This window comes from Ylistrum balloti, unplaced genomic scaffold, assembly GCF_031769215.1.
Source record: "Ylistrum balloti isolate Yb309-2 unplaced genomic scaffold, AGI_CSIRO_Ybal_v1 Utg369694, whole genome shotgun sequence".
Lineage (NCBI taxonomy): Eukaryota > Metazoa > Mollusca > Bivalvia > Pectinida > Pectinidae > Ylistrum > Ylistrum balloti.
Window position 1 is genome coordinate 305,365 of NW_026781928.1, and position 22,239 is coordinate 327,603.

Consider the following 22,239-nt stretch of genomic DNA (forward strand, 5'->3'; position numbering starts at 1 on the left):
TATATGTGATATCGATTTGTACAATGTTTTAGAGAGTGTATATGCAGTGGAATGCCGTATTTACATTGGCGAAAACACCGCGGATCACACAGGGACGTCAGTTTACATTGGCTTATAACTTTGGGACAGTAATCTGTATAGAATGTAATAACAGCATTGTCACATCACAGAGTGCTGTATACTGACCTGTCCTATCAATCCCGTCTGTTTGTTAGTATACTGTATACCATTATCACAATTACTTAAATATGACAGACACAACACGTGCACTGTTCTAGACAGTGCTATTGTTTATGATACTTATATCAACGTCCAGCATCTGTTTGTAGTGTACAGGCGAGTCTGATGAGTGCAAGATGAGCTCATGAAAATGTGTCACGTTGTCTTCCGTATTATCCGTTCATAAATGATTTCCAGATATTAAAAAAATAATGGCTAGACCCGGATGTAACATGTCTAGTTAAGTGTGCTTAATGACCAAGAAAAAATTCCCAGTCATAATAACACAGGGGCTTGACACACTACTTATATGCTGTACATTTACAGAACACTATCCAGTGAGAGATCAACACACCCTCCCTGTTATCATTTACAGAACACCACCCAGTGAGAGATCTACCCACCCTCACCGTTATCATTTACAGAACACTATCCAGTGAGAGATCTACCCACCCTCACCGTTATCATTTACAGAACATCACCCAGTGAGAGATCAACCCATCCTCCCTGTTATCATTTCCAGAAAACTACTCAGTGAGAGATGAACCCGCCCTCCCCGTTATCATTTACAGAACACCACCCATTGAGCGGCCAACCCACACCCTCCTGTTATCATTACGCATATAATTACTACAGAAAACACGTGTAATGAATGACGACACATATCATTACTACAGAAAACACGTGTAATGAAAGACGACGCATATTTTTACTACAAAAAACACGTGTAATGAAAGACAACACATAGCATTTCTACAGAAAACACGCCGATAATGAAAGACAACACATACAATTACTTCAGAAAACACGTGTAATGAAAGACAACACATAGCATTTCTACAGAAAACACGTGTAATGAAAGACAACACATACAATTACTTCAGAAAACACGTGTAATGAAAGACAACACATAGCATTTCTACAGAAAACACGTGTAATGAAAGACAACACATATCATTTCTACAGAAAACACGTGTAATGAAAGACAACACATATCATTTCTACAGAAAACACGTGTAATGAAAGACCACAAATATCATTTCTACAAAAAAACACGTGTAATGAAAGACGACACATACAATTACTTCAGAAAACACGTGTAATGAAAGACAACACATAGCATTTCTACAGAAAACACGTGTAATGAAAGACAACACATATCATTTCTACAGAAAACACGTGTAATGAAAGACAACACATATCATTTCTACAGAAAACACGTGTAATGAAAGACAACACATATTATTAAAACAGAAAACACGTGTAATGAAAGACAACACATATCATTTCTACAGAAAACACGTGTCATGAAAGACAACACATATCATTTCTACAGAAAACACGTGTAATGAAAGACAACACATATTATTAATACAGAAAACACGTGTCATGAAAGACAACACATAGCATTTCTACAGAAAACACGTGTAATGAAAGACAACACATATTATTAATACAGAAAACACGTGTAATGAAAGACAACACATATTATTAATACAGAAAACACGTGTCATGAAAGACAACACATATTATTAATACAGAAAACACGTGTCATGAAAGACAACACATATCATTTCTACAGAAAACACGTGTAATGAAAGACAACACATATCATTTCTACAGAAAACACGTGTAATGAAAGACAACACATATAATTTCTACAGAAAACACGTGTAATGAAAGACGACACATATCATTTCTACAGAAAACACGTGTAATGAAAGACGACACATATCATTTCTACAGAAAACACGTGTAATGAAAGACAACACATATTATTAATACAGAAAACACGTGTCATGAAAGACAACACATATTATTAATACAGAAAACACGTGTCATGAAAGACAACACATATCATTTCTACAGAAAACACGTGTAATGAAAGACAACACATATCATTTCTACAGAAAACACGTGTAATGAAAGACAACACATATCATTTCTACAGAAAACACGTGTAATGAAAGACGACGCATATCATTTCTACAGAAAACACGTGTAATGAAAGACAACACATAGCATTTCTACAGAAAACACGTGTAATGAAAGACAACACATAGCATTTCTACAGAAAACACGTGTAATGAAAGACAACACATAGCATTTCTACAGAAAACACGTGTAATGAAAGACAACACATATTATTAATACAGAAAACAATACACGTAACGTTTGTTTCCTCCTGGTTTTCCGTCGTTTCCGGAGATAAAAGTACTGTGTGTGACCACTCGGCTTGGGTAACTCACCCTTCCCATTTCCTATTGAACAACAAACAAGTACTTGTTCGTAATCTAGTTAATGTTTTTCCATAAAACACACATACATAATATATGTGTGTTGGGGTATAGGTAGGAGAGGGATACATAATGTATGTGTGTTGGGGTATAGGTAAGAGTGAGATACATAATGTCTGTGTGTTGGGGTAAAGGTAGGAGAGAGATACATAATGTCTGTGTGTTGGGGTATAGGTAGGAGAGGGATACATAATGTATGTGTGTTGGGTATTGGTAGAAGAGAAATACATAATGTACGTGTGTTGGGGTATAGATAGGAGAGATACACAATGTATGTGTGTTGGAGTATAGGTAGGAGCGGGATATATAATGTATGTGTGTTGGGGTATAGGTAGGAGAGAGATACATAATGTATGTGTGTTGGGGTATAGGTAGGAGAGAGATAACTGATAACTGATATTGTATACTAGTTTATCTATTTGAGTATGTTTTTCAAGTTAATTGGAAAGTTTAACAAACCACAGAAGTATGCAGCTGAAATGGGAAGACAAGTTTATTTCTGACTGATGGACAAAATGTCACCACTTTGACGTAGCAATAGTTGTTGTTACCTATGGTGAAACTTGGAGCTTTCATAGAGCTATAGACATTGAAAATGCACATTCATGTTTTTGTAGTATGTGTTTTGGGGATATAAGTGGGAGCGGGATGTGTGTGTAGGTAAAGGCGCGAGCGGGGTGCGTGCTGGTGAACCGAAGGGAACGGAAGTGTTCGGGTGTAAGTGGAGTGTGTGGTATTGAAGATAACAACTCCATGAAGATAAGAACTCCATGAAATGAAGATAAGAACTCCATGAAGATAAGAACTCCATGAAGATAAGAACTCCATGAAGATAACAATTCCATGAAGATAAGAACTCCATGAAGATAACAACTCCATGAAGATAACAACTCCATGAAGATAAGAACTCCATGAAGATAAGAACTCCATGAAGATAACAATTCCATGAAGATAAGAACTCCATGAAGATAACAACTCCATGAAGATAACAACTCCATGAAGATAACAACTCCATGAAGATAAGAACTCCATGAAGATAAGAACTCCATGAAGATAACAATTCCATGAAGATAAGAACTCCATGAAGATAACAACTCCATGAAGATAACAACTCCATGAAGATAAGAACTCCATGAAGGTAAAAACTCTTCGAAGATAACAAAAATCATTGAAGATGACAAGAACTCGAAGGCAACAACTCCTCGAAGAAATTAACTCCCCGAAGATAACAACTCCCCGAAGATAACACGAACTCGAAGATAACAACACTTTAAGATAACAAAATTCCCAGTGTACCAGAGCTGTACTTATACATATAACTAATTTGAACAACTTTATTTCACCATTTGGCCTGATTTCCTTACTTTTGTTTATTCTAGTTTCATTTTAATATTTTATTTAATGATATTTTCCAGCACGGGTTTTTTTAGGGATCCACTTCGCTGGATTCATAAGAATTCATATCATAAATTTCACTTCCCCGTTGCAATTTGGTGTCGACACCTACCTAGGGTCCCTGCTGAGTGTAAAACACCTGAACCTGTCTTCAGGAACTTAAAAGATATCAGAATATGTAGGGGTTATCTCCCTTTGTTCATTTATCGCTCCAGACATAACTGACTACATCTTCATAGTAGGATGGTAAAATGGACCATACCTATTATAAATTTTCGCTAACGATTTTATGTATGGAACATATTGCTGGCTTAATTGTTTATCACAACACTCTGTCGGGGAGACGGTTACTGAACGGACGAGATTCTAATCCTGGATGGTCATTCTGCCGAACGAGAGGGACGGGCGGGTGCTGTTGATGAGGACTCTTCCACTTCTGCAATTTCATCAAACGCTGGGCGAAGTAGCAAACCCCATTAAGAACGGCTAACAATCCGCGTTAAATTATAGCATAAATATTTTCTCTGGTGTGGTTTCAAACAGCAACAGAGGTTTTTAATAACTGTTTAGTTGGACAATATTCCATTAAGTCACTTACAGTGAATTATTCTTAATGTCAACCGTATCCAATTTATACGACCGTCCCGCAAAAGTCTAGATAGGAAAAAAAACTAGAAGAAAATACCAACATGTCAACATATTTCAAACTCAAATTAAATAAAACCAGGAAAAAAATATGAACTAAAGAACTATTTACAAAAGGCTCCTGACCAAGCGTCCTCTGCTTCATCGACGAAACCCAACATGTAAACTTGACCCAAATAAATCACCCTAGATATGTGTAACTTGTACAGACCGATGGTTATTTATGACGCAAGAACTGAATGTATACTACTTAAAAACCGATTTAATTGTCTCGTGCTGTAGAAAATAGGGATAAATTTTGTTAACACGTAGATTGATCTAGAAATACCATTAAAAGACATGTCAATATATTTAAATTTCAGTGGAGATATTGTTGTGTGATTCTGACAAGCTGTACAAGATGTACTGTATTTCATTTATCCAATAAATTATTAAAATGTATTCATACAGAGATTCATCGATATTGTAGAATGTTTTCAGGTCACGTTTACAAGCGTGATTCGGTCCGTTGTGTCACGAAATGAGCGTGAGTTTGTTTAATATGTGGGTTACCTTTAAGTTACACTATATTTCAATATATATATATATATATATATATATATATATATATATATATGTTATATTGAATCAAATTTGATTATTGACGGTAAAATCGAAATTATCTTACAATGAAAATGATGTCACATCTATTTGTGAAGATGATATATAGGTTCTTGACGGATCCCCTCTATGTAAAATCTCAGTGAATCAAGTTTTAATTACACATAAAAATGAAATTGATTTTTGTTTTGTTTTTGTTTGTTTGTTTTTGTTTGTGTGGTTTTTCCCCCTACATTTTTTGTTATTTTTTGTTATGCTCTTTTGTTTTGTATGCAAATGAAATACATTGTATATCATCTCTCCATGTATATATTTCAAATCCTCAGCTAAGTATGCCCCGTCCTTCCTTCTACTGAATATCAAGCAATTCCTTGTAGTTAACTCAACTCATTAGCATTCACAGCTCACTTTTATGTAGCGTGTTATCACTATCATCATATCGTTTGTAGTTAATTTTTCTAGATTATAAAGATACAATAAAAAAATCCTAAACGTATTAAAACACATGAAGTTGTTGGACAAGTTTTTAGTTTTCTGTCTTTACAAGTGTTTCTCTATGCTCTAAACAGCGCGTGACTTAAAAACTGACGCTAAATTTTGAATAGTGTGCAGTTTGCATGTCATATTCTAATCAGGAGGTGGTGTACTTGTATCTGTGAAGGCTCTTTTTATGGGTATGTAAGAAAAAGTTAGGGCATGCTTTCGAAGGGTTGGGGTGGGGGTTGCAAACGGACGGAATTCTTTTACATTAAATTTCCTTTCGGTCGACGAGAAATTTAATTTCTTTTATTTACTATTTATATAAGGAGATCTCCCATATAGCGCCCCACCATAGATAAGTACAAGCTGTGCTATTCCTTTTTATTTCCTTTGGGTAAAAATCAATATGACTGTAACTTTAGATCGAAAAATACCTATAAATCTAGCGGTTTGATTTCTATGTATAGAAATGTTACTTGAAGGAAGTAATACCCTAGGCTTAAACAGGTGAAGTTTTCGGACCTATCGGAGCCCCAGCCGTACAAGTAGCACGCGCAATCATTTCTGGACACGCGTGGATGGACGTTGCTGAGTCTGTTGTAACGGTCTCGCCAGACATACTGGAGGTCAACCATCATCATAAAACGTGGTAAAGTTTCTCCGTATTAAGACTTTTACATCAGTCTATAAAATAGGACTTCGGATGTTCACATCACGTCTGTTAACATCTGTTATAGGATGTTAACTAGTTTTTATGTTGACGTAGACCTATAGCTTGGAATTTTAGAAAACATAAATTATGGACTAAACTTTATGCAGGTAGGATTATAATTTGCATGATGATGATGGTGATGATGAGAAATTGTCAAGTAATGTATATGTAACATATCAATGGCTTCAGGTGCCTGTGGGTGGTTGTGGCAAACATTAAAAATGTTCCTTTTAAGTAAACGTAGTGACTGAACGGGATGAATACTGCCGCTTTCTCGTCTGCTCATAAGTTAATCATGTCTTGAAGTCCGATATCATCAGCACACCCACGACAAGTCAATCAAATATCGACAAGGAAATGAAGGATTGAAATTAAGTATGACTTTAAGATTACAGATGAACTGATATCATAAATGAAAAATTGAAAAAAATAGATAAATCAAGAAAGAACAATCAGTCTGTGACGTGTGACGGGGTAAAACAAATCTCCCAAACAGCTGTACATTATATACACAGAGGGTTAACCTCCTGTGGGATACCTAAATACTCAGGCGATACTTTAAATTCATATCAGTGTTTACATTATTACAAATATGAATTAATTAAAAAAAATAAGACCAAAATACATGTACACACACCTACACACATACTGTTAGTCTTAAATGTTCATACTAACATTCCTTACATTCAACATTACGACTGCTAACAATAAGCTAAATCTAAACATAACTGTACACCTCTCACCATTCTCACTGTGTACACAATTCACATTTACAGGATTCCCCCCACCCCTCCCCCAAGAAAAAAGAGTGACATTGGGTGCAAAAGGGTACCCCGGGGCATTGTAGAGGGCCTTACCCAACTGAAACATATGATATGTGTTTTGTTACTAATGATCTTACAATATAAAAAGGGGAATATATATAAGCAACGTTAAGTATTTTTATATGTCCAACGCATTTTCAAAACATCCCCATTTTTGTTGAAATTCCGCTAATCTATTATTCTTTATACTAACCCACTTTTCAGTTTTCATTGTCTTTTTGAATAAAATTTTACAAATTTCAAAGTTATATGCACTCTTTAACTCGACAAGAGTAAATGTGCTGTTTTAACAATAGTATTAAATGATTCAAACAGAGTCCGAATTCAGGTTTTCCAAACAAAATATCTACTTCTCTAAACGACGTATATATATGTAGATTATTGTACCGTACATACCAGGCAGTAAATTCCTCAATTAGTCGGATTGTGAAATAACACTGGGTGAAATGTGTTACAAGAAAGCACAAAGTTCATTGGATGCTATTTTCATTTTGTAAGATATAGTTTGTAGGAAGTATTCTGTGACAAATTTTATATTGAAATGCTTGAAGTTTGGTCTCTTTTGTACATTTAAAACAACTAGTGTATACATGTAATATTTTGTTAAAATTAATTTTTGTTGCCCATTTTACTTGACATCTTAATGGCTTAATAACTATCTTTTCAATGAACATTTTATTCACACACTTTAAATTCTTTTCAATCATAATTGAAGAAATGATGTCCTTTCCTCTAATAGGAGTGATAGTGTTAGCATTTTCTACTTCTTGTCTTAATTCTAACTTCCACTTTCTTTCCAACTTCTTAACTAAAGACAAATGCTCAATAAAATCAAAAGAGAGAATATTTTTTAAATGTTTCATAAAGATCACTAATGCTTTTCAGCCCATGCTGACTCCAGATAACAGCCTTTTTTATTTTCTTGTATGGAACTAAATTTATCAAATTCTTGCCCAAATATTCCTGAATAGTTGTTGCTTCAAATCGAATTTCAGATAATGCAAAACATACATCCTGCCAAAATTGATTTTTTTACATTTTTTCCAATTTCTCTCAGTTTTACTCTGTCAAGATCAAATAAGATATCAATATCAACAGGAAAGATTTCATTAAGTAGTGATTTCCATGATGCATTGAATTCTCCATATGAAAAATTGAAAAAAATAGATAAATCAAAAAAGAACAATCAGTCTGTGACGTGTGACGGGGTAAAACAAATCTCCCAAACAACTGTACATTATATACACAGAGGGTTAACCTCCTGTGGGATACCTAAATACTCAGGTGATACTTTAAATTCATATCAGTGTTTACATTATTACAAATATGAATTAATTAAAAAATAAGACATAAAAAATCTACATTTTGTATGAGGTAGAATTGTATTGTGTAGTAATAAGTTAACCAGGTTGTAGTAGATTGATATATAGTTATAACAACTCTTTTGATCTGTAGTAACATCCGGATTACGTGAATATAAAGTATTTCAACATGGACGCTGGAAACAGATCTGATAAGATTTGTGTTACTTGTACATCGACCAGACTTCAATACAAGATAGTTTATGTGTTTTTGTAAGTTTATTTAAATGTCCTGACAAAAGGGATGTAATGTTTTAATTGGATTTGGAATAGATATGTCTAGGACAAAATACAGAATTCAGGTGTTGTTCCATACATACTTTAACAAAAGAGAGAATATTTTTTAAATGTTTGAATAACCAGGTATTAGAATATCAGACCTTCTTAATATTACTGTTTGGCAATAAGACCATAACTGGTAAAACACCCACACAAACTGATGTCATCCAGTCAAACAACTGTTTTATAATGTCTGTAATACGCCCACACATAAAGATGCTATCCAGTCAAACAACAGTTTTATAATGTCGTGAAATAAGCCAACACATACAGATGTTATCCTGTCAAACAACAGTTTCATAATGTCCTGAAATGTGATAAGCCCACACATAGGGATGTTGTTCAGTCAAATAACTGTTTCACAATGTCCTCTAATAAGCCCACTGTATAACTTTATGTAAGAAATGATGTTGGCCCTCGGGGTTTGTTATAGTATAAATATGATGCATGTCTTACATCACATCCAGCTTATTGTTTGATATAGTCCGCCTATCATTGATTATGCATGTCTATACAAGTAAAACATTTTGTCAACCAAGATTTTTATGATAGTTATATATGATGCAGGTCTATCAGATTGTGTCTCTGGTGTATTGTTTCAGATTTGTAACATGTGGCCGTGGGTTATAATCACAAAGATTCTTTACCAGTCACAGATGGTTTAGAGGTCCACTGCAGTGTCTCACGAAAATCAACGAAGGAAACAAACTTCATTTAGATTCAACTGGATTGAATCAACAGCTTGACATTTTATTTTCAAAGATAAAAAGCTATGACTTTAGGACAATGTAAGGCTTGGTTTTACCGTACATGGTGTTATCATGGATGAAGTTGTCAAAGAAAGGGAGACAACTTTCTCCAAGCTGTAATGAAGCTGTTTGTATTGATACAAAATGTTTTAATGCAATGTAGTGATTTGAACATTTTTACTATTCAGTAATTGGAAATTTATGTAAGGCATTCAAATGATGAAAGTGAAAATTAAAAAGGTTTCATGGCCACGTTCGCGGGAGGAGCATCGTCCTTTGAGAAGTTTTAACAGTCAGGCATTGAGGGATGAATATTCTGGAGTATGGAACTCCGACACTGAGTCTGGAGACGAACTCTCCTGGGATGAAGATACAGATTATACCACATGTAAGTTTAGATTATTTATACTCGTGGGATTGCCATATTGTTACAAACACACGATCCTGTTTTAAGAAAATTTGAAAATTTGTTTCACATGAATATTGGTCAGAGTCCATCACAAGTTTCTTAGCTGACATTAATAGCTGTCATTTTAGCTGTTTTTCATTGATTGAAAATCAGACCTGGAAATTTTAGGTCTGAAAAGCAAGGATCAGCAGTGACATATATTTTCCTATGAGTTTGCTGTATACAGTATATATTTTGAGCGATGCATGGTTTTGTAGCATTACTACACAAGTTTCATTAAGATGGTCAATAAAATCTGGAAATTCTGTGGAAAAAGAAATTTTGACAAAACGAAAATTTGAAGTCATTTCTATGAACGAGAATAATGGTCTGTTTGCTGGGTTTATTGCCAAGTGAACAGCAAAGGGTGTTTATGGCTACCTTACTGAACAACATACGGGAGGCACACCACATACTCTTCAGGGTAATAAGGGTAAAGTGGCTTGGCCAAGGACACAATTTAAACAGTGCAGACGAGAACATTTCACAGTTTCCTGAGAAAAACAATCTCCACTACAAAGGAGTGTAACACTGAACACCTTAGATCTTCACCTGAGGTTATGTTGGCTAATGTTTTACATGACTGAGTTATTGAGGCCCAAAAAAACATTTGGATGGTGGAAATATACCCTATATCAGGGACATTGGTTTAATATAAGTAGTTATGTCTTGTGTATCACGAAGAATATCCAAGGCATACTTCTGATGCTAGAAAATCTACATCTATTTGCGAAAAAAAAGTATCTGTGAGAAATATTTGCACCTTGTGTGTTTCTCTGTGTGTGTATCAAACCTTTCAAACATCAATTTTGTGAATCAATATACACATGTTTTCAGGTAATATCATTTCATAGTGGTGATTTCAGACTGTCAATTGATTCCTATAATCCTGTATTTTTCTATATTTTGGTTCAAAACTTATATTTTGAAAGACTTTTATTTCCTATATTTTCCTTTTTTTTTTTTTTTTTTTTTTAAATATTCCTATATTTTTCAGGAAATTTGTCACTGATAGATGTAGAGATTGTAAATATTTCCTTGATACTGCTTTTGGCTTTTTTATTTTACAAGAATTCTGAAGTCTTTAACAGCATCATCAGCATCAACAGCCACCAGAAAATGATCCAGTGCATCTCTTTATCACCTGTACGGGCACCTTACAAGGCAGTACAACAGGATATTGGCCTTTTAGGTGCCCGTTCAGATGATGATGATGATGATGATGATGATGATGGTGATGATGATGATGAGCTATGCAGCAGCTCTCTGCCTGGATTGTGATGCTGTTGAATAGAATGGTTACTTTAAGGTAGTGTTTTATGTGATTTATGCAGGAAGTAAATACAAATATGATATTGACTTGTTTGTATCCATTCATCACAGAGTCCTAAAGTTAACTTGGAGGGTTAAACATGAATGACTTTAACTTTATAACAGATGTGTTCACAGTAAGAGAGTACCTGCTATATGTTAGTGTATAATGTGCATTTTATAGCCTGAAGCTTAGATATGATATGCTGGTTATAAAAGCCTACCTGAAGAAACCAATACACAATATTACTTAAAATCGTTAGTAGGAATCATTATCATGTATTTATATTCAACATAATTCACAAAATATGTGTTAATTGATTGGATGATGAGAACTATATGTATCACAGCTGGATAACTAGATTCAACTATTCATGAATTTTATATCAAATGAAATCGGATGAAAAAATCCTTCATTGTTTTCTTAAAAAAACAAAACATTCATTCTATTCCATGAGGTAATTTTAAAAGTGTTAATTTCATTTTGGATTTTGTAGGTAATATGAACTGAATGCCATTTGTGTGGGAGTGTATTCAATTAAGTAGATCAGTACTTGCTGTATAAATCAGCTGTTGGCATTAAATTACCCGTATATTTTCAATATTTATCTTGCAAGGTGTGACAAGAGGCAACTTCAATTAATGCAATACTCCTACACCACTGGCAGTGTATGAGATGATAATACACACTTCAGTTTATAAGTGATTATGTAAAAAGTAGTGTGAACATACAAAAGTAAATTCAAAGCCTGATATTGTAGACAGAAGCCGTACTTGTGTTGTTTCTTTACACCTCAGTGAAGGTATAAAGCTTTTTCTATATAGATATGTACTTTTGCATGTAGAGAATCCTATCAAACAACTTTTTCTTTAAAGTTGTGATCAGAGTTGTCTGTAAAGTTGTGATCAGAGCTGTCTGTAAAGTTGTGATCAGAGCTGTCTGTAAAGTTGAGATCAGATCGGTCTGTACAGTTGTGATCAGATCTGTTTGTAAAATTGTGATCAGGGCTGTCTGTTAAGTAAAATGTGATCAGAGCTGTCTGTAAAGTTGAAATCAGAGCTGTCTGTACAGTTGTGACCAGAGCTGTCTGTAAAGTTGTGATCAGAGCTGTCTGTAAAGTTGTGATCAGGGCTGTCTGTAAAGTTGAAATCAGAGCTGTCTGTACACTTGTGATCAGAGCTGTCTGTACAGTTGTGATCAGAGCTGTCTGTAAAGTTGTGATCAGATTTGTATAGACAGTTGTGATCAGATTTGTATAGACAGTTGTGATCAGATTTGTATAGACAGTTGTGATCAGATTTGTATAGACAGTTGTGATCAGATTTGTATAGACAGTTGTGATCAGAGCTGTGTGTAAAGTTGTGATCAGATTTGTATAGACAGTTGAGATCAGGTTTGTATAGACAGTGATCAGATTTGTATAGACAGTTGTGACCAGATCTGTCTGTAAAGTTGTGATCAGATTTGTATAGACAGTTGTGATCAGATTTGTATAGACAGTTGTGATCAGATTTGTATAGACAGTTGTGATCAGATTTGTATAGACAGTTGTGATCAGATTTGTATAGACAGTTGTGATCAGATTTGTATAGACAGTTGTGATCAGATTTGTATAGACAGTTGAGATCAGATTTGTATAGACAGTTGTGATCAGATTTGTATAGACAGTTGTGATTGTGATCAGATTTGTATAGACAGTTGTGATCAGATTTGTATAGACAGTTGTGATCAGATTTGTATAGACAGTTGTGATCAGATTTGTATAGACAGTTGAGATCAGATTTGTATAGACAGTTGTGATCAGATTTGTATAGACAGTTGTGATCAGATTTGTATAGACAGTTGTGATCAGATCTGTCTGTAAAGTTGTGATCAGATCTGTCTGTAAAGTTGTGATCAGATTTGTATAGACAGTTGTGATCAGATTTGTATAGACAGTGATCAGATTTGTATAGACAGTTGAGATCAGATTTGTATAGACAGTGATCAGATTTGTATAGATCAGATATCATATGCTGGTTATAAAAGCCTACCTGAAGAAACCAATACACAATATTACTTAAAATCGTTAGTAGGAATTTGTATCATGTATTTATATTCAACATAATTCACAAAATATGTGTTAATTGATTGGATGATAGACTATATGTATCACAGCTGATAACTAGATTCAACTATTCATGAATTTTATATCAAATGAAATCGGATCAGAAAAAATCCTTCATTGTTTTCTTAAAAAAACAAAACAGATTCTATTCCATGAGGTAATTTTAAAAGTGTTAATTTCATTTTGGATTTTGTGTATAGACAGTTGTGTCAGATTTGTATAGACAATTAAGAGATCAGATTTGTATAAACAGTTGTGATCAGATTTGTATATTTTCAATATTTATCAGATTTGCAAGGTGTGACAGATTTGAGGCAACTTCAATTAATGCAATACTCCTACACCACTGGCAGTGTGATGAGATTTGATAATAGACACACTTCAGTGTGATCAGATTTGTATAAAGTAGTGTGAACATACACAGATTTGTATAGACAGTACTTGTGTTGTTTCTTTACACCTTTGTGAATAGACAGATATAGATATGTACTTTTGCATCAGATTTGTATAGACAGTTGTGAACAGACTTTTTGTATAGACAGTTGTGATCAGATTTGTATAAAGTTGTGATCAGATTTGTATAGACAGTTGTGATCAGATTTGTATAGACAGTTGTGATCAGATTTGTATAGACAGTTGTGATCAGATTTGTAACAATTGTGATCAGCTGTTTGTAAGAATGTGATCAGATTTGTATAGACAGTTGTGATCAGATTTGTATAGACAGTTGAGATCAGATTTGTATAGACAGTTGTGATCAGTTCAGTCTGTAAAGTTGTGATCAGATTTGTATAGACAGTGATCAGATTTGTATAGACAGTTGTGATCAGATTTGTATAGACAGTTGAGATCAGATTTGTATAGACAGTTGTGATCAGATCTGTATAGACAGTTGTGATCAGATTTGTATAGACAGTTGTGATCAGATTTGTATAGACAGTTGTGATCAGATTTGTATAGACAGTTGTGATCAGATTTGTATAGACAGTGATCAGATTTGTATAGACAGTTGTGATCAGATTTGTATAGACAGTTGTGATCAGATTTGTATAGACAGTTGTGATCAGATTTGTATAGACAGTTGTGATCAGATTTGTATAGACAGTTGTGATCAGATTTGTATAGACAGTTGTGATCAGATTTGTATAGACAGTTGTGATCAGATTTGTATAGATTTGTATAGACAGTTGTGATCAGATCTGTCTCTAAAGTTCTGATCAGATTTGTATAGACAGTTGTGATCAGATTTGTATAGACAGTTGTGATCAGATTTGTATAGACAGTTGTGATCAGATTTGTATAGACAGTTGTGATCAGATTTGTATAGACAGTTGTGATCAGATTTGTATAGACAGTTGTGATCAGATTTGTATAGACAGTTGTGATCAGATTTGTATAGACAGTTGTGATCAGATTTGTATAGACAGTTGTGATCAGATTTGTATAGACAGTGATCAGATTTGTATAGACAGTTGTGATCAGATTTGTATAGACAGTTGTGATCAGATTTGTATAGACAGTTGTGATCAGATTTGTATAGACAGTTGTGATCAGATTTGTATAGACAGTTGTGATCAGATTTGTATAGACAGTTGTGATCAGATTTGTATAGACAGTTGTGATCAGATCTGTCTGTAAAGTTGTGATCAGATTTGTATAGACAGTTGTGATCAGATTTGTATAGACAGTTGTGATCAGATTTGTATAGACAGTTGTGATCAGATTTGTATAGACAGTTGTGATCAGATTTGTATAGACAGTTGTGATCAGATTTGTATAGACAGTTGTGATCAGATTTGTATAGACAGTTGTGATCAGATTTGTATAGACAGTGATCAGATTTGTATAGACAGTTGTGATCAGATTTGTATATAGACAGTTGTGATCAGATTTGTATAGACAGTTGTGACAGATTTGTATCTGATCAGATTTGTATAGACAGTTGTGATCAGATTTGTATAGACAGTGATCAGATTTGTATAGACAGTTGTGATCAGATTTGTATAGACAGTTGTGATCAGATTTGTATAGACAGTTGAGATCAGATTTGTATAGACAGTGATCAGATTTGTATAGACAGTGATCAGATTTGTATAGACAGTTGTGATCAGATTTGTATAGACAGTTGTGATCAGATTTGTATAGACAGTGATCAGATTTGTATAGACAGTTATTGCAGTCAACAGTTGAAGCTTTTGCATCGTCCTCAGTAATCTAGCTTTGACTGTTTCCTTATAAATGACCTTGACAGGATGAATGACCTTTACATGATTAATGACCTTGACTCATTTTCGGTCTATGATTGGACATCAGCTGCATTTACCTGGTTAATAGCCTAAAATAATCTGGAGACAGTTTACCCAGGAAACCAATGTACAGGGACATAGATCTGAACATCATGCAGAGAGCCCATCACACAATATTCTAAAGGAATTTTGATGAAATGTGATATCCTAGGATCCAACGATGACAAACCAGCTGGATAGTCTCCACCACGGCTTCCTGAAGGCATTGACTACCTGGATAGGAGATCATAACAGAAGATCCTAAGGGAGCTTATGTTGTGAGATGCTCATCTAATGTTGTCAGATCTGTTGATCTGATGAATAAAATATCGGTAACAGGCTGTAAGGATAACAGTATCAAAACCATGATCAGGAAAAAGTTGAACTTCCATCACTTTTAAAGGAGACATTTCTATAATTAGCATGCATATATATATATATATATATATAAGTGTATACATGTTGGTACTGTTGTCCTCAGGAACAAGAATGAATAATTTTGTTTATAAATAAGACATAATCAGGTTTGGAACACCCTGGAAATGTCACAACTCATTAGTGCAAGATTTTGTTCACAATTGATATGTACTTATATTTACATGTAACAACAATGTTGAAATTCAGTATATTTTCCAGCCTAATATTATCAGGCTGTTGAAATGGTCCTTTGCTTGTGGTTTATCTTCCATCCTTGTTGTTGCTATTTGTTGAGACGTGACGGAGGGATATTTCTCATTCTTCCTTATAGGTTACCCTCTGTCCCTAGTTGTGTCCCTTTAATATTAAGTATGATATCAGTGAATGAAAATGGTTGATAAGTGGCCATCTTGGGTTTTGACAGTCAGAGTTTGCTATCACAATCCCCTTATGTAGTATCTGAAGGATATTTCTCAAACTTCATATATAGGTTTCCCAATGTTCCATGTTGCACTCATTTATTTTTTTTGTTGGTACAAGAAACCAAAATGGCTGACTAGACACCTTCTTGGATTTTGAAGTTTGTTCTTGCTATTTCACAGAAAATTTTTGATGTTAGATCTTAGAGTTTATTTGTATGATTCTCATGTTATCATATGATTAAGAGAAAAAAGTAAAAAGTAGAGAGAGAGAAAAAGATGATTTCATGATGGGCACCTGGAAATCAGCTGATTTATTTTCATTATTCTTGTTTTCTATATGTGAGTTTTACTTTTTTGTTAAGAATTTTTATTATTTCATATCTTGGGGAAGATTAAAAAAAAATATGCAGAATGTAATAAAATAAAAAGTAGTTGATAATAACCAAATAAGTAGTAAAATACATCTATACTAGATTATGGGATAATGACAGGGATCAAACCTGGGTCTCAAGCATGATCATCCAAAACTCTACCAACTGAGCCAAGGAAACATGCTGCATTAGCTGAATGACAGATTGTATTTAACACTGATGAACAAGTCACACCGCCCCACTCCTTAATATTACTCTCCTTGTTTGTCTTGTATGTTTCTAGATCTTAGTCTGAGACTCTAAATACCATAAGTCGAACCCAGGTCCTCGGTGTGATAACTCATAGAGCTCCACCATTGAGTCAATCGAAGAGTCATCCTCCCTCAGCCCAGAGCTGAGAGATATAGACAGTCTTCAACACTATGTGGAAGATACAGGGATCTACTCCTTTTACACTAAATTACTGATAGTTAGACTTAAAACATATGTAAGAATCAGCGTAGCTAATACAGAGGCACGTCTTATCAACATTTTAGTAGAAACCAGCAATAGAAAGGGTACGTTTAGTGAACCATGACCTAACCAGCTACATCAAGTATTGTCAGCATTTATCTGCACTTGTGAACATCATTGTTTATCTATGTGAAGTTAATCAAGAAGGAGATTAGTGGAATCTTATGTGTAATCCCCTCTAAAGGATGAGAACCTCGTAAAATAAAAGTCTAAATCATACAGTGCTTTACAATTTTCAGTTTTTGAGTTTTAAAGACATATGAACTGACTATGGGTATTAGGTAGACATGTCATGCACGGTTGGGCACCAAAGCAGAGGTGTATTTTATACATGATAGACAGCCTATAGCATTGAAAGGGTAAACAGGCACAACCTACACATAGTGTATAAAACCAGTATACAATTATACCCCTGTTTGTATAGTGTTGTTGGTGGGAGTTATCATGGCCGTCACTGGCTGATTCTGCTTGGTAAGGTCTTTTTTACGTTCTGTGCTTGTCTTCGTAATTTTATATAAAGTGTTAGGGTTCCAAAATACCACTGATTACTGAGACCTACAGACTACACTGGCCACTTGTCTCTGTGAGAGGTAGGATACTGTTCATCACTGTTTTATCTTGTAACATATTGTTGTATATTGATTTTGATTTACAAGTCATTTATACCATGGAACATTTGAAGACAGATACTCTGTATAAATATACTGTATCTATTACATAAGATCATTGGTACCAATTTCTATTGAATGAAACTTTAACAAAACTTCTTTGAATATTGTTTGAATGTTACTATATTTAGAAGTTTTCAACTTTACATGTATAGCATATATACAGCTGTGATTAAATTGGCCGTGTTCTTCTAATTTTAAATCGTGACAAAATCCTAGGTCCTCCTGACCAGAACGCCAATAGAATCTCCTTAAATTAAACTAATTAACAGAACTCTTTTCTTAAACTTTAGAACTACATACAATTATGTATATGTTTCCGCTTATGTTGTACACACCAGGTTCATGACTTAAGATTTAAAAACATGACATGTTTGTTAAGGGAAACAATACAGTCTCTTTATAATTAAGTTTCTTTATATTTTAGTAGATTCTCCCTTTTATACACTGAGTTTGTAGCAGACATTTCAGACTTTTTAACATTGTTGATATTCATACACTGATTCAAACCTTGAAACTGTTAACACCCGCTGATGTTGCTGGGCCTTATACAGAGGAGTTATCATCTAGTATGTCTGCATCTCTGAGAAAGCATACATGGGCTGTTTACAATAGTTTGGTTGTCATGACTCCAACCACAAGGTCATAGGTGATGCTGTTGTGGGGCAAATCTTCAATGACCTTTTTCTTTTCCTTTACTGTTGGTGTTGTATATATAGGATGACTTCAGTTGTTATACATGTACTCTGTATTATGATCTATAGGTTTACATGTAAAGGTAATATCTACCTTCATTTTAGGTCAAAGATCAAAGGTCACCATCACCATGATATAGGTTTACACGTAAAGGTAACATCTACCTTCATTTTAGGTCAAAGATCAAAGGTTACCATCACCATGATATAGGTTTACATGTAAAGGTAGCATCTACCTTCATTCTAGGTCAAAGATCAAAGGTCACCATCACCATGATATAGGTTTACATGTAAAGGTAACATCTACCTTCATTCTAGGTCAAAGATCAAAGGTCACCATCACCATGATATAGGTTTACATGTAAAGGTAACATCTACCTTCATTTTAGGTCAAAGATCAAAGGTTACCATCACCATGATATAGGTTTACATGTAAAGGTAGCATCTACCTTCATTCTAGGTCAAAGATCAAAGGTCACCATCACCATGATATAGGTTTACATGTAAAGGTAACATCTACCTTCATTCTAGGTCAAAGATCAAAGGTCACCATCACCATGATATAGGTTTACATGTAAAGGTAACATCTACCTTCATTTTAGGTCAAAGATCAAAGGTTACCATCACCATGATATAGGTTTACATGTAAAGGTAGCATCTACCTTCATTCTAGGTCAAAGATCAAGAGGTCACCATCACCATGATATAGGTTTACATGTAAAGGTAACATGATACCTTCATTCTAGGTCAAAGATCAAAGGTCACCATCACCATGATATAGGTTTACATGTATAAGGTAACATCTACCTTCATTTTAGGTCAAAGATCAAAGGTTACCATCACCATGATATAGGTTTACATGTAAAGGTAGCATCTACCTTCATTCTAGGTCAAAGATCAAAGGTCACCATCACCATGATATAGGTTTACATGTAAATGTAACATCTACCTTCATTCTAGGTCAAAGATCAAAGGTCACCATCACCATGATATAGGTTTACATGTAAAGGTAAAATCTACCTTCATTCTAGGTCAAAGATCAAAGGTTACCATCACCTTGATATAGGTTTACATGTAAAGGTAAAATCTACCTTCATTCTAGGCCAAAGATTAAAGGCAACCATGACCTTCACACCTAAAACTAGGTCAAAAGTCATGCAGCCATCTCTATGGGTGGTCAACTAGGCATCTTGGGTTTGATTCCCAGAACAGATGGTAAAAGCTATGGGGGTAACCTGTCAGACCATGTAGGTTTTTTCCCCAGAGAGACCCGTTGTACGCTTCTATCTGCCCACAAGAGTGATTAATATAAGTTTAAAAGCTTGTTGTTTGTTGTAAAATAACCAAGTTGATATTTAAATATTAAATATCACTAGATGGAATGTGTCAGCTCTAATATGTGATCTGTTTAAAACCTATTTTGATGTAACTGGTGAATAGTTGTAAATCACCTGAAAACAGTGTCATGTATATAGTGCTGTTACACCACTGGCTCTCAAAGGGCCTCATTGAAACCTGTACAAATGTTGTGATTTCTCTCAACCAATCTGTTACTGGAACAATATTGTCTCACTTGATATTTTCAGAAAGATCTTTAAAGTTTGCTATAAACATGTATGTATTGAGAAGACATTGAGTTGCTAGACAGAGGCAGATCACCACATTAGACCATCTGATCAGAGTTACCTCTAGACAGAGGTAGATCACCACATTAGACCATCTGATCAGAGTTACTTCTAGACAGAGGCAGATCACCACACGTTAGACCATCTGATCAGAGTTACCTCTAGACAGAGACAGATCACCACATGTTAGACCATCTGATCAGAGTTACCTCTAGATAGAGGTAGATCACCACACGTTAGACCATCTGATCAGAGTTACCTCTAGACAGAGACAGATCACCACACGTTAGACCATCTGATCAGAGTTACCTCTAGACCTCTAGACAGAGACAGATCACCACACGTTAGACCATCTGATCAGAGTTACCTCTAGACAGAGGCAGATCACCACACGTTAGACCATCTGATCAGAGTTACCTCTAGACAGAGGCAGATCACCACATTAGACCATCTGATCAGAGTATACTTCTAGACAGAGACAGATCACCACATGTTAGACCATCTGATCAGAGTTACCTCTAGACAGAGGCAGATCACCACACGTTAGACCATCTGATCAGAGTTACCTCTAGACAGAGACAGATCACCACATGTTAGACCATCTGATCAGAGTTACCTCTAGACAGAGGTAGATCACCACACGTTAGACCATCTGATCAGAGTTACCTCTAGACAGAGACAGATCACTACACGTTAGACCATCTGATCAGAGTATACAATGTACCTCCAATCCCCAATCTGAAATATCATTTATACCCTATACCCCACATGTCTCCATCCTGCACCCCTCAGACCCCCAATCCCCCCCATATAGACCCCCTTCCCTTGCATAAAAACAGAGAAGAGGAAACAAACTATTCCCACTTATTCTTCAATAAACATTTATCCACAGTTATTAAACGACCTGTTCACAGATAATGTCCAACTATTATCTACTATCCCCCACCCACCACTTTGTGTGTGTGACATTTGACATTTTGATATAGAATTGACCCTGCCTGTGGTCCAGCCATGTCAGAGGTAAATAAGATTATGAAGACTAGACTGTATACATCAGTGTGTGTTTCTATGGTTACTCTTTTTGTTACATGTAGTTTGTTCCTACTTTAACTACAGCCCTTAAACAACACCACAATATATTTATCAATATTAGATATTTTTTGAAGTTTTTGGTATGAAAAATTGGTATGTAAACTTCCTTTGTAAATTACTCTAAGTACATACAATGCCTTTAAATTACATGTTTTCTCTATAAAAGCTATGCATAATACATGTTTTCTTTCTGTTAATTGATAAAACCATTAATTCTGCTTCAGTGATATAATATTACCGTCATCAGCCAGTAACATACTCTGAGACTATAACATATAAAACTTCAAAATCAGTGTCAAATGGTCGGATCATTATACAACATTTACTTGTATTCATCCTAGTAATCTTACTGAAATTATTTGCTTGGATCATTCTTGGGAGAGATATTTGGATTTTACCTGCATGTTTTAACTGAAAATCTTAATAAATTTCTCAAAATGAGCAACAATACATAAAATAGGACAATCCTGGTCACTTTCTCCATCAAAGTCCTGAAAACTCCCATCATTCTAACGACCCAGAATTATATTCCTGTTAAGTATGGGTTAATACTTATTTAAGCACGCGTAGACTTACTGGTAAATAAGCGATTGTAGTTTTATTACTTCTGCAATTTGTTATTATTAGTTCTGTAATTTGTTGGATGAAATCAATACAGTAACTGGTCGTTAGTGTTAATTACATTATTACATGTAGCAATCAGAAGTGGAATTTTCATAATTT